Raw genomic sequence first — 15259 nt, 5'->3', positions numbered from 1 at the left:
CCATCAATCAAGTAAATGAATCCCAGTTTGTTGACAGGCTATTCTGGTAGGGACATTTTCTCAACTTAGGTTTCCTCTTCTCAAATGACTCTAGTGTGTTTTAAGTTGACATAAAACTAACCAACACACAGGTACAGAGTGTTATTTCAAGGAGATTTATTGTTGCTGTTGGTTGAGACTCAAAGCTTTCTCTATAGCTCTGTCTCTCACGTGTAAAACATGTGAGAGAATATTAAGAAACAGCTCCAGCATTCAGCCTGTCAGTTTTCCAGTGACCCACTTGGAAACAATAGGATAATTATAATTTTAGTCACACACTAGTGTATTAGAAAAATGTGAAATTCACCTCTCACCCATGACATGGCATCAAGTGGCCCTAGCAACAGAGGGACAAACCCAGGACCACTTTAGGGAGAATGGTTCTGAAAGAGATTCTAAACTTGACAGGAGATCTTCAGAAAAAAATTATGCACAAGATTCAGATATGGGATGCCCTGGTGCCCTAAACCCTTCTTAGGGCGAGCAACTGGATGCTTTCTCAGAGGGAGAGGGTGGCTGGGAAGCATCTAAAGATGCAAGTTCTCACTTCAACCAAGGAAGCACCATAGGGAAGCTCTTGCTTGAGGACAGACTGTCCATGTGAGAGGCTCAGGGACAATGACGGCAAACACTACGGTCCAAGAAGGTTCCACCTCTGTCATCCTCTAGATGAAATACTTTGGAAAAATTACTCTGTGAATTTCAATGGAACACAGACTAACCTTTGGAATATACGGCCAGCAAACTCCTGGCAGCACTTGCCAAGGCTATGGTCTCTAATTTGAACGTGCACATGGCTCACCTGAACTCTGCTAAAGTACAGATTTTGTATTCTACAGTTTGGTTTCTCTAGCAAGCTTCCTCAGCTACTCAATGGTCCTAGCCTGGGACAGAGCTCACATGGCCACACCATAGAGGGCTGGTGAAGTAGGATGGGTTATCAAGCAATTCCTTACATTTCCCCAATGGAAGCTAGGAGTTAGGATCACCTTCTGGTGGGGTCAGTTCTCTGTCCTGACCACCACCATACTTCAGCATTCTTCTAAGTAAGGTTTCAATATAATCTCACCTAATGCAAAAATATTCTGTGAATGAGAATCGTGCTGAGTTCAAAATTAGAACTGAGATTTTTTTTCAAGTGAAGCCCTCTAGTAGTTTTTTTTCTTCACTTTTCTGCAAAATTCCTGGTGTTCTCTCTTGCTTTATTCCTAAAAGAGTCTTTCTTGTTTGCATATTTACTTCTGTGAGTAAAGAAAGCACCTTAGGTTATCTGTCCAGAGGGAAATAGGACAAGAAGCAAAAAGGCATTCAAACAGTAAATAAACTATTTAGGATTTGATGTGTATTCATGAGTCACTGGGTAGGAAGAGGAACTGAGCTGCTGGGGTTGGTAAACCACAAGCCTGTGAATCAACAGCACTTCGTTTGCTGTTCTAATAATGGCAAACACCAAGGTGTACCAAAGTGGGTGTGAGGGGTTTCCTCTTGTTACTGCTTATATGATGTTTGGACATGGTGCTAAGTTCACTCAGAGGATACAGGAAGATTTTCTGCTTCTCAGAGAAGGCGAGGGAGTAGGGTTCCCTCTGCCATTCAGGAGAAAGAAGTAGGAAGAGACAGAATCCTATCTCATGTGGGTAGGCACCATCCATTCTGCTGGACAAACACAAACACAAGCCTCTCATCCTGGTGAATATGTCCTGATGTTTCATTTACCCTCATCATCACAACAGACCTAGGGACCAGCAGCACTTGCTGTAACTGAGGAGAAACCAAGTCTTGAAATAAATGAACCATCAAACTATGTAACTGAGGTTTGGACTCATGCCTTTCTTCCTATTATAATTTGGGATTCTGGAGAGAAAATTGTAACTACTTATAGTGGATGAATCTTCCCACCTCAACTCAATCAAGATGATTTTAGACTGGCATGACTAGAGGCCTGCCTCATAGGTGGTTTGGTCTTTACTGATGTTTATCAAAGAATAGCTTCTGAGATGCAAGAGTTTCATGCACTTTCCATGCCTTCATCTATCAGGTGAGAATACTAGACCTGAGGATTCTTCAGTGAACACAACACACCAAAGACTGTGTTGACAGTGGGATAAAAACTTTTTATTTATTTTATTTTGTTTAATTGCAGTTCTGGGGATCAAGCCTACGGCCTCACACAAACTAGGCAACTGCTCTACCACTGAACTACATTAAAAGCCCTTGAGAAATCCTGTTTTGATTCATGGATTAATGATTTTTTTCTTAAATGTTGCAGCCCCTAAATCCCACATGTATATGAAGCCTGTGTACATCGTCTTCATCCTCCCTAGCATGTGCAAGTACTTATAAAGGCCAGCATCATGAAAGTATGTATGAGGCAGTACAGGGCATGCATGTGAATGCAAGAGTGTTATTGCATCTGAGTGCACATGTGCTTGAGTTTGTGAATGCACAAGAATATATGTCGATTTGGAATTGAGGAAGAGAAAAAAGTAATAACTATTAGGCCACAGACTTATGCATATCTTTGAGTTAAGACCTTCACCTTAGTTATTGCACTTAGTAAGCATGAATTTAGAATAGACAGTATATGGGAGAATGTTAATCTTCAACTTGACAGAATCCAGATCACCTATGAGACAGGCCTCTAGTCATGCCTGTCTAAGATCATCTTGATTGAGTTGAGGTGGGAAGATTCATCCACTGTAAGTAGTTAGCATTTCCTCTCCAGAATCCCAAATTATATTTGAAGAAAGAAAACTGAGCAAGCTTATGCTTCCATTGCTTTGTTTCTGATTATGGATGCGATGTGACCAGCGACTTCAGTCTCCTGCCACTTTGACTTCCCCAGCAATGATATGCTGTGCCATGACATCATCTGGGAACTAAAAATCAACCCTCTTTCCCTCAAGTTGCTGTTGTCTGGCTATTTTATTATAACAATGAAAAAACTAATATATTAGTGTTTTTAGATACTAAAACACAGAATGTGAAATTTTTAATTCTACATTTGAGTTAGATATAGATTGTAATTTACAGTAGGTGATTCCCAGTCATATTTGGGATAGAAGGGAAGGATTCTGCAAGGAAAGACTCACATTAGACCCAGAGATGAGCATCACACTGAAGTACAGAAATGGGCCAGCTGATAAGCTGCTGGCTAATCTAATGTGAGGCCACAATGGGCCAGAAGCACAGACTTCAGTATCAACAGACCAGAGTTTACTCCCAAGCTCAACTCCACACCACCAGGATACTGTGAAGCCAGATCCCTGTGATAAGGCTGGACAACAAGGGTACCATTCTTTAAGATGCTGCATCATTTCCAAAATAATATGACATATCTGTTCTGCACATGCTCAAAGAAGCCAAGAACATTTCTTGCCTGAGTTGACTAAAACACCCTGTGGCAATGAATACCATAGAATTTATTGTATCAGATCTTATGAAATGTATTAAATTGTTGCACAGATTACAAAGATGCACTGATCCTTTGTAATAATGAACAGTAGTGTGTATGCCCGCTTGTGTGTGGGTGTGTGTGCGTGCGTGCATGCATGCATCTTTATGTGATGGATCAAACTTGTTGACTTTACCCTATGGAAATACTCCCTCCTCCATAGATGAGGCTCTCTCTTTGTATTTGACCAACTCTCTGGGTGCTCTGCATCCCAAGGATGCTAACATTTCCAGCTTTATCAGAAGGTTGAGTGCTGACCAGATGTCATTAGCTGGCAGCCCAGGGTTTGGGGTGAAGAACTACAGTGTCTCTACAGGTGCAAACTTTCCATCCTCTGTGTTCTTGAGTCAGGGACATTCTAGAAAGACAATGCTGTAGAGTGGTAACCAGACACCCATCATTATGCACCTAGAAGGCCTCCTATTTCAATCCTGCTCATCTCCCATGTAGGCTTGTACCTCTTCCTGTAGGAAGAAACTCCAGATGTCCTTTGTGAAGTTCTACACTGGGCACAGGGTGGCTCACAGACAGCACAAAAGAAAATGACTCTCTCATATAGCTAATTACGTTAGTGAACACTAGGACACTTTGTCTTGGGTGAGAAACATTTCCAATATGGGTTTCTTCCCATCACTCACAAATGAAAGACATATCACAAATTACTTGATAGCTGCATCTGTTTATATTATTTTTAATACAGTATGTGTGATAGTGTCTGTGTGTGGGTGTGTGCACTGAGTATAGGTGTCCACAGAAGCTGGTGGAATCAGCTGTTCTGAATCTAGACTTATAGAGTTATAGGAGACATGGGTACTGAGAACCGAATTCCAAATCTCTGCCAGAGCAGCATGGGCTCTTTTCTGCTGAGCTGTCTCTCTAACCCTGAGATATATCACTTTTTGTTGATCTCATTTGGGCTCTGACAGATTCACACTCCAGGGGGAAGGTTGGTGAAATACACAAGCTCTTGAGGTGTCTAGAAGACTTTGTGTTAACCACTGGGCCACATCTTCCACTGTCAGGGGATGTTGAGCATCAGGAAGGAAATTAACAGACCTTAGAACCAAATCTGTAGATATGTTTACTTACAGTTAAGAACTGAAATTTAGTTCAGTCACTGGAGACTTCTGAGGGAGTTTTGAACTAGTTACCTTTGCAAATATCAATTTTAAGAAATCTAAGTACAGATTCAGCTCTCTCCTCTTTCTTCCTTCCTGTCTTACTTCTCTCTCTCTCTCTCTCTCTCTCTCTCTCTCTCTTTCTCTCTCTCTCTCTCTCTCTCTCTCTCTCCATATATATATATATATTCCTGGATGTCCTGAAACTGACTTTGTAGACCAGACTGACCTTGGGTTCACAGAAAGTTTATCAGCTTCTGCCTTACAAGTGCTAGAATTAAAGTCACATACTACCATGTCCAGCCCTAGAATAAAGCATCAGTAGATTCCAAAAATTAGTGTAAGGAAAAGTATGGAAAACTGTAACATATCACATTGTTGAGTTTGGAGTTTGGAAATGAAGATAGTTTGGGTATGCTACATTATATGTAATGAATTATGAATTAATACCATCATTGTTTTCACCTTTCTAACATGGTCACTAGAATATTTGACCTCTTTCTCTGGCCTGGCTTATATTTCTATTGGACAATGCCATTCCAGGACACTGTAAGCTAACCTGAGAAGTGACTTTGTGATCCCTGTATTCCAATCAGGGCACTTTAAGTTAAAAGATATTTGTGGGCTGATGCAGAAGGTTTCTTTCTTGAGTCATGTGATGATTATTTTGGCTGTCAATTTGACTACATCTGGAATTAAATGAAACCCCCAAATTGCTGGGCACACTTGTGAGGGATTTTTGCTTCATTAAATCAAATGAAGTGAGAAGAGCCACTTCTAACCCTTTGAGGTGGTCTTTGAGGTGGGAAGATACACCTTTAGTCCAGATATTTGAAGTGGGAAGAACCACCTCTAATCCAAGCCACACCTTCTTCTGGAAGCCTATATAATGCCTAAATCCCAGGTTCTAGACATCAACAGTTTAGCTTCCCTTCTGCTTTTGATGTAAAGCAACAAGAACAACCCAGCTACTCAACTCTTCATCAAGCAGCTCCTAGCCATCACTCTTCAGGGAGAAAGAAGGAAGGAGGGAGCCCTACAGCTAAAAGGACACAGAATGTCAGAGGTCTGAGGCATAAGCTCCAGGGACACTGAGAGTCCAGGAAGAGACAGGTCTCTGCCTAGCCTTGACCCACCACTGAGGACATAGATATCAACAGTGACCAAGAACATCATCTAGGCTGGATGTTTCTTTGAGTTTTTGGAAAATGGATAGACTGTACTTTTAGAGTAGTTTCAGATTTTCAGAAACTTGATCAAGGAATACAAAATGGGCACAAGCACTCTCAGCCTCGATTCAGTATTTTCCTTGCCTTCCACAGCTGTGTCAGTGTGGCAACTGCTGCAAACAGGGTGTGGATGTGTCCATCAATGAAGGTCTGGTTCACACTGGGGCTTCTTTGCGCTGTGTATTCTATGAATTTCGATAAACACAGTGTCATATACCCTGCACAGGTATCCCATACCTTATCCCACTCTAAAACCCTCATGTCTACCTCAGCACATCTCTATGTGTGCGCCCCACCCTCCCTTTCCTAAGCCTACCAGCACACAATCTCCATAGCTTTGCTTTTTCCAGAAGGCTGCAAACTTGGAAATTATACATCATGAAGCTTTGTAAGTCCAACTCATCTTTCTAGCATCTAACTTACACTGCTGACATTCTACATAAAGGGTAGGGCTGCAGAACTGAGGTGACCCTCTGGAACTTCAGGGGAGCACCCGTGTACATTCTGATGGTCTCTGTACCAAATATGACCAGGAGGGCAGACGGGAGAAAAGCTACACGCTGGCTGATGTACTACTTTAAAAAAAGACGGCTTTGGAGAAACTCTTTTGAAACTCTTCTCCTTTCCCATAATCTTTCACCAATCATACGCAAATAAGCTCATGACCATCTTTATTTAACCTTTAATCCAGTTTAAGAGGCAGTTTCCTGGCCTTGCTAATTGCTTGGAGTTCAGATAGACCAAAATGAAGGGGGACATGTCTGGAGGGTAATTTGTTGGTTTCATCTGCCCCCTGGTGGCCAAATGAGGGTTCTTAGTGGAATTTGACAGCTAACAAGTGTCTCAGGCACTTAGGAAACTTAAATACCCAAGAGGGTGAGGGGAATAAGTTGAGCCCAAAGTATTACACAACTGACTAAAATACAAAAACGACAACAAAACACAACTGACCATCCACAAAACCAGAATATCTTTTTAGTGTACATGTTTTTATGTTTAACGGAAATAAGCCAGAGGCCTTGCCACTTAGTTTCTTTTTTCTTTTTATTAAATTAATTTATTTTTTACATATTTTCCATATTCCATTCCCTGCTCCCCCATCCACCTTCCAAATGGGCCACATCCCACACCTCCTCCCCAACCCCACCCTGTCTCCACGTGGATGCCCCCACCCCACCCCACCAGACCTCTAAACTCCTTGGAGCCTCTAGTCTCTTGAGGGTTAGTTAGATGCATCATCTCTGAATGAACACAGACCCGGAAGTCCTCTGCTGTATGTGTGTTGGGGGCTTCATATCAGCTGGTGTAAGCTGTCTGTTTGGTGGTGCCAGTGTTTGAGATTGCTCGGGGATCCAGATTAATTGAGACTGCTGGTCCTTTTTCAGTATCACCCTTCTCTGCAGCTTCTTTCACCCTTCCCTAATTCAACCTCAGGGGTCAGCTGCTTCTGTCCATTGGTTGGGTGCAAATATCTGCATGTGGCTCTTTCAGCTGCTTGTAGGGTCTTTTGTAGGGCGGTTATAATAGGTCTCTTTTGTGATCACTCCATAGCCTCAGTAATAGTGTGTCAGGTCTTGGGACCTCCCCTTGAGCTGGATCCCATTTTGATCCTGTCGTTGGACCTTCTTTTCTTCAGGCTTCTCTCCATTTCCATCCCTGTAATTCTTTCAGACAGGAACAATTAATTATGGGTCAAAGATGTGGCTGTGGGATGGCAACCCCATCCCTCACTTGATGCCTTCTCTTCCTGCTGGAGCAGGGCTTTATAAGTTCCTGCTCTCTACTGTTGGGCATTTCGTCTAAGGTCCCTCCCTTTGAGTCCTGAGTATCTCTTACCTCCCAGGTCTCCGGTGCATTCTGAAGGGTCCCCTCAACCTCTTATTTCCTGAGGTTGCCTGTTTCCATTCTGCTGGCCCTCAGGACTTCAATCCTTTCCCCCAACCAGTACCAGATCAGGTTCCCCTCTCCCCCCACATCCCACTCCCCACTCCCCATCCACTTTCCCTCCTAGGTCCCTCCCTCCCTCCACACTTGTGATTGTTTTCTTCTCTTTCCCAAGTGGAACTGAGGCATCCTCACTTGGGCACTTCAGCTTGTTGACCTTTTTGAATTCTGTGGACTGCATCTTGTGTATTCTATATATATATATATATATATTGGCCAATATCCACTTATTAGTGAGTGCATACCATGCATGTCCTTTTGGGTCTGAGTTACCTCACTTAGGATATTTTCTAGTTCCATCCATTTGTCTGCCAAACTCAGGATGCCCTTGTTTTTAATAACTGAGTAGTATTCCATTGTATGAATGAACCACATTTTCTGTATCCATTCTTCTGTCGTGGGACATCTAGCTTGTTTCCAGCTTCTGGCTATCATAAATAAGGCTGCTATGAACATACGGAACACGTGCCCCTGTGGCATGGTGGGGCATCTTTTGGGTATATTCCCAAGAGTGGTATCGCTGGGTCTTCAGGTAGGTCTATTTCCAATTTTCTGAGGAATCTCCAGATTGATATCCAGAGTGGTTGTACCAGTTTGCAATCCCATCAGCAATGGAAGAGTGTTCCTCTTTCTCCACATCCTCTCCAACATGTGTTGTCACCTGAGGTTTTGATCTTAGCCATTCTGATTGGTGTAAGGTGGAATCTCAGGGTCATTTTGATTTGCATTTCTCTGATCACTATGTTTCTGTTCTTCACTTTCTGTGATTGCTACAAGATAGAGGCCAGCTCCACTGGCTGGGGCTGTGCGGAAAGGTTAAACAAAGGATGGGTCATGAACTCTGACTCCAGAAGGCAGCGCCCACCTACTTCCTCCCCCAGGATGATTTCAAAGACTGAGATTCAGTTCTACGAGACCCATGCAGACTAATGCAGGCATTCCCAGGACACTCTGATACAGTGGTTTTTGTAATCCTCTGGCAGTGAATTCCATAAGTGATATTTTCCTTCATGTTTTTTGTTTGTTATTTTAGTGTTTGGTCCTGGGGAGTTAATTCAGGGAGTTATGCATGATGTCACAATCTTTCTTTTATTTTTTTTAAAGTTTCTTTTCTTGCCACATGCTTATCATGTATGAAGTTGCGTGCATGTCATAAATAGACCCCCCCATGGTTCCTCCTCAAATAATGTTATGTACTGTTGAGTGTTCAGAGTAAAGGATGACTTGTGGACACCACAGTCACCACTGTCCCTTAGCCTCCTGGAACTAACTTAACTGGACTAATTGACATGATTCACCCTTTGTCAACACTTCTGCTTTTCTCCCTCCCCAAGTCCTTGGCAACTTACTCTAACTGCTACAGCTCAGTTCTTTTAGATCTTACAGGAAGTGAGATAGCCATTCCTCAGCTTTCTGTGCTTAGTTTGTTTCACTTAACACAGTGTCCTCTAAGCCTGTCCTCATCGTGACAAATGGTAGTCTTTCCTTCAGTTTTAGACTGAATATAATATTCCCTTGTTTTCATATACTCTGTTTGGTTTGTCCTTTCTATAAATTTACCCATGGATGGAATTCAGGCTCTTTCCATGTCTTGGGCATTGTGCTAAATGCTGCTGCAATTGAGGGGGTATAGCTATCTCTTGTAGACCCCAAAGGAACATTTTCTTCTCTCTGTTGACTCTATTCTGAGTATCTGTGTTGACCCACAACTGACAAGGTCAGAAGTTGTACCCTGTGCTAACACCCTCCCATCTGTGGGATCTGCTTGGAAGCCATTCCCATCGAGACCCAGCAAATATTCTTCCTGGTGTCATTTTAATGACTGTGACCAGCTGCTGTCCTTTCTGAAATGGCTATAATATACTTAGACTGGATGGCAGCTTGTTCCAGGTTGTCTGAGATCTCCACAAGAGACACCACTAACACAGAAAACACTAGCAAGCACCACTCATGTGTCCTTTTAGACTTTTCTTGCAAAATGACATCCTTCATCCAACATCTGATAGACACTCCCCTACCCTCAAAGAAGCTCAGTTCTGAGGCTCACTGCTCTGTGACCTTGGGAAGAAGCCCAACCTCTCTGAGCATTATTAGTTCCTTTGCTGTGGGGTAGAGATCAATAAATCCTCACCTTCCACATTCTCTATCAGAATTAAAGAGCAAGGTTAAACTCTCTAAGGCAGTTTCTAACACCCAGGCTGCAAAACAGAAGCAGCCACCTGTCACCTCCTGAAGTTCTAATTGTTTCTGAGGTTATACACAAGACCCAGATCTATTCCCTGGTGAATTTATAGCTAGCCTGGTAACAAGTAACCTTCCTTCCTGGAGGCCCAGAGCACCAGCAGCAGAGGTGTGAAGAAGAAGGGAAACACAGCAGTCTGAAATGTCCCCAGGGAAGCAAAGCTAGCAGCAGGATGAAAGTCTGCCGATCTGGCTAGCAGAGTCCTTGGCAGAAGTCTGAAAAAGGAAGTGTGAAAACTGCCCTGTCCTAAGGATCCAGGTGCAGGAGGATGGGGGGCTAAGACACAGCAGGGTTTGCTCTTGACAGCAGCATGTGGTTTCAGGAGGTGCCTTCCCCACCCAGGCACTGAAACTTAACATTCAGCTCCCTACATTCCTACTCCTGAAAACACAGTTTTATGGACAGCAAGCCCAGGCCGCCAGCATTCCTGGCTTGAGTTTCAGAGGTCAACATTTAGTGTAACTTCTAGGAACCAACCTCTAAGTTTCAGGTTAAAAAATTCAGATCAAACTGGCAAGTGAGGATATTGCCCACAGTACAACAATATATTGGCTTCATATTACTGTATCAAAGCACGGGGACAATTAACTTTAAAAGGTGAAAGGTTTACTTTCACTTACAGCACTCTAGACAAAGACAGAGATGGGTAAAGCTTTTGCTTTGGGTCTCTGAGGGACTGTAACAGTGTGGTGGAGTGCATGGCAGAATAAATTGTCTATGCCATTAGATAGGAAAGCCCTTCAAGGGCAGGTCCCAGCATTTTGAAGTCTTCCTACTAGGGCCCACCCAAAGATTTCATTACTTCCCAAGTAATCTTTCTTTCTTTCTTTTCTTTTTTTTTTCTTTTTTTTTTTTTTTTTTTTTTTTTTTTTTTTTTTTTTTTTTTTTTTTTTTTTTTTTGTTTGTATTTTTGTTTTTCGAGACAGGGTTTCTCTGTGTAGCCTTGGCTGTCCTGGAACTCACTCTGTAGACCAGGCTGGCCTCAAACTCAGAAATCCGCCTGCCTCTGCCTCCCAAGTGCTGGGATTAAAGGCCTGTGCCACCAGTGCCCGGCTTCCCAAGTAATCTTAGAGACCAAATCATTCATGAATGCCTTTGGTAGATACGAAGCACTCAAATCATAGTAAACGGTTCTCAGTGAGACCAGCATAATCTTGATGAGGAGTGTGGAGTTCACCCCAGGGGCATGCTTTACCACCCAAATCCTTCTGAAACCTCTAAGCCAAAGAAATCCCAGAGGCTGTTAACATTACCTTATTATTTTATATCAATGGACATTTTTTTCTTGCATGAATGTATATGTATCATGTGTGTCCCAGGTACCTTGGAAGCCACAAGAGGGAGTTGCTCCCTTGAAATTGTAGTTACAAATAGTTGTGAATGACCCTGCCAGAGCTAGGAATGGACCCTGTGTTCTTTAGAAGAACAGCTGTGTTCTTAACTACTGAGCCATCTCTCTGCCCTTGTTGAATAAATTAACAAAACAAAACACAAAACTATGGTGAAGCACAGGGGAGAAAAAGGAAGCAGAGAAAGTAAAGGAAGAAAATGGAGGGAAGAAGAAGGAAAGAAGAGGGAAAGAGGAAGAAAGGAAGAAAGCAAAAGGGGGACTTAAGACGATCAGACCACCATAACTCCCCAACAGAGGTTCTTGGTCCTTAGGGGAGCTCCTAGTTGTCACAGAAGGAAAAGGGACCTTTGTAAATAGAAGCTCTGCTTAAAAAATATTGTTTGTCAGTAGAGACAGAAAATGTCCTCAAAGCCCCTTTCCAGGAGACCTACTTGGCAGAGTCAGCAGGAGAATTCCAGACCCCCCACGAAGCTCCAGAGCAATTATCTTGGATTAAAGAGGCTCAGGAGCGCTTCCCTCAGCATTGTTTTCCGAACCCAGAGGGCTTCTGAAATTATTATTTGGTAATAATTCCAAAAGCTCTGAAACTGGTAACATTTGTGCAAACGAGGGAGGAGAAACAGGAGACCATGACGAGGGATAATGCATGTGATTTTGCACAGGACGTAGTAGTTTGAGTTGAGGTTTGTTTTCATTTCAGAGACAGGCATGGAACCTCAAGGAGAGGGCTCCACCTTAGCTCTTGGGTAATTTCAGAGCCAGGTGCATGGAGGAAGGTTTGATGAATTCAGGGACTAGATGAGTGACAGCTCAAAGCAGCCTGGATACATCTGTTGACATCACAGGGTTATGCTTCATATATTTCAGAAAGACTGTGCAGTTAAAAGGAGGGCTGACAGGTGCTTAAAGGATGCTGGTTTAACCCTGTGAAAGATGGACAAGGTACAGCAAGGATTAGGCCGAGTACTACGATGCTGGTTATTTAAGCATGACCAATTCTTTTACATGGGATAGTCTCTCACATGTGTTTTATAAGGCAGAATGAGATGATCAAGTAAATGTCTATGGAAAGATCTGGAAGGGTTGGGGGAGCAGTCCATCATTCCTAAATGTTTTATATTCCACAAAGAGATTACAAGTAACTTATTTACCAAAAAAGTTACCTATCATCTGTCACTTCCTCTTGAACTTAGGACTACACACAGGGTTTTCTAATCAGCTCAGAAAAGATCAGATCAGACCACAACATAACCTTTAGGTGGTGCAGCACACCGTGGGACTAGTCAGAGGGAGAGACAAAGTAATTCCCAGACACACCGTTGATTCCTTCAGTCAGCCAGGGACCTGGCTCAGAGTTGACAGAATTTTCTTAAAACATGGGTTATAACTTTAAAGTCCAAACCCTACATTCTTGGCCTACAAAAAATTTTCTTAAAGTTTTGTTTGATTAAAAACTCACTTTTTTTTTTCCAAAAAGGGAAGAATTGTAGATTTGGTCCAGCAATACAGACATTTATCGTACTTGTCTGGAATTGGCAGTTGAAACGGTATTTTTGTTCTTTTTTTTTTTTTTTTCAAGTGCCTTGGAACACAGACATTACTCTATGGGGCCCTCAGGTGGACAATTGTAGGTATGTCCACTGCATTCTGAAACTCAGGAGAGACTTTAGTCTGAATAGAGGACGCCCATGAGCTTTGCATCACACAAAGATGTGAGAAATTTTAATACTGACGTTGTGCTAAAGGAAAGATCTTAAGGAGTTGGTGTCGGTGCTCTTGGGTGAAAACAAGATTTAAAACATGGATTTTTCAGCCACCATACTTTTAAGACCAAACACATGACAGCCTGACAGTCCAAACTTGCTGCCTTCTCCTCCTCCTCTTTTTTAAATAAACATTGTAATTATTTTATGTACATGAATGTCTTGCCTGTGTTGTGATCATAAAATGAGAAAGAGCTATAAGAATTGGCGAGGTGTGGGGGAAGGGGGTGCCTCGGTGGGCCCATGCTGAAGCATCCCTTCCTCCTGAGGGACCAGACACACATGCTATAATATAGAATAGAGTTTATTTAGGGCATGGGGAGGGGAGTTAAGAGGGTAGCAGAGGCAGAGAAAGGCAGAGAGAAGGAAAGAGTAGAGAAGTAGGGGCTGGCCATGACCACGTGGAGAGAGGGATTAGGGAATGGGGAGAGAGGGAGAACAAAGAGGCAAGAGGTAAGGGAGAGAAGCAGGAGTAAGAGAGAGAGGAGGGGGCAAGCAGCCCCTATTTATAGGGCCAGACCTACCTGGCTGTTGCTAGGTAACCGTGGGGAGGAGCATACCTGGCTGCTGCCAGGTATCTGTGGGGATGGAGTTTATACAGAATACCAACAGCCTGCACATACGGCTGTGAACCGCCTGCATGCCTGATGTTCAGAGAGTTCAGAAAAAGGTATTGGATGCCCTGGTAATAGAGTTAAGATCGTTATGAGGGGGGCCTGGGAAAGACCTGGGTCCTCTGGGCGGGAGAGCAGTAAGCGCTCTTCACCATTGAGCCTCTCTCCAGCCGGCTAGCTGTGCTCTAAATGGCGTATCATCCAGTTTGCTCACCTTATCTGTCATATCTACTCCTTGGGCAGCCTTTACCTGAAATACCTTTATGCATGAAGCCAAGTTAAACACACCACTCACTCCATTCTGTGCAATTTGCTCCTCTGAACAATGGCAGGAGGCATAGGCTTGTGATTTGTGAACTCTTTATTGGAAGATAATTCAAGTTTGCTTTAAATCAGGGGTTGAAAAGGGAACCAGACAGTAAGCCCTCTAGGTGGGTAAACTAAGAGAAAATTCTAGAATACTAATCTAAAAACTCTTCTGATTTGTTTTGCTTTCTGTCCCGGGTTATGATTCTTGGCGCGTACTGCAGTGTGAGGTTTGTGACTCTATGGCACTGTAAACTGGGAGCTCTTTTGTTTTCAAAAGAGTCTGTGCTCACACCAGACAAAGAAGAGGTTTATCCTTTTATATTCCAGAGAGTAGTTTCCTGGATCCCAAATGAGGTCATCCAACTGAATGCAGGGTCATGAAAGAAAATGGCAGCCATAGAAGGTCTCCGAAAGCTCAACGACCAAAAACTAATTTAAAATAAAAAAAATTAAAAAACAAAACAAAACAAAACATAAGGGATCTGAGGCATGTGTGACATCACTTGCTAGTGATTGCATTTTTGAGAGAGCTACATAACTTTACCACAGCCTCCATGCCGCTCAACATCAGTGAGAGTAGCCCAAGACACTCAGGCGGGATGTAAATAAACTATTATATGTTATGAACTGAAGAACAAAGATTTTGTAAATACTTTCCAGCATGCTCAACATTCAAGTGTAAAGTTAGTATAGCTTTGAAGTGTTAGAAAGTTTTACGTTTTAGCTGTTTAAGTTGCTGACTTGGGTTTCACATCATCAACGCAGTTTGCCTTGAAATTTCCCATGATTTCTGAAATAACATATTTCTGTCATTCTCTACGAGGTGCTTATGTAAATTCGTGCTTTCAACATTAACATTATAAAATCAAAATCTCTATGAACTGAAAGACGTTGAAGATATTCCGACTCTTGTGGTATTACCCATTCATTTACGACTTTGTGTAAAGCTACATGGGCAAGCCTGCCTTGTTAGTGTGCAGATTTGCTTTCATTTACAGAAATGGTGAACATTGTATGTTGACATCAAAATCTTATTTTAAAATAAAATTCTTTATGTTTTACTATCAGCAAATGTTTGATTTGTATACCTATTTTATAAACCTATATGCCCAGGGTCCTGTAAAATGTTTCAGGTAAACAGCAGTTTCGAGCAGAAAATGTTTAAAAGAACCTGATTTAGCAACACCCATTCTAGA

General features: G+C 42.5%; 1 long non-coding RNA gene across 1 annotated transcript in view; it reads right to left on the bottom strand.

The window, feature by feature from the left end:
• LOC116091093 overlaps positions 1 to 12914 on the bottom strand; it is a 31365-nt gene extending 18451 nt beyond the window's left edge. Inside the window, exon 1 of the long non-coding RNA XR_004118936.1 lies at positions 12837 to 12914. This is a non-coding gene — a long non-coding RNA (uncharacterized LOC116091093). The remainder of the gene's footprint in view (positions 1 to 12836) is intronic.
• Positions 12915 to 15259: the final 2345 nt, after the last annotated feature.

The sequence above is a fragment of the Mastomys coucha genome, unplaced genomic scaffold, assembly GCF_008632895.1.
Source record: "Mastomys coucha isolate ucsf_1 unplaced genomic scaffold, UCSF_Mcou_1 pScaffold15, whole genome shotgun sequence".
Taxonomy (NCBI): Eukaryota; Metazoa; Chordata; class Mammalia; order Rodentia; family Muridae; genus Mastomys; species Mastomys coucha.
This window is presented reverse-complemented; position numbering and strand designations above follow the sequence as displayed.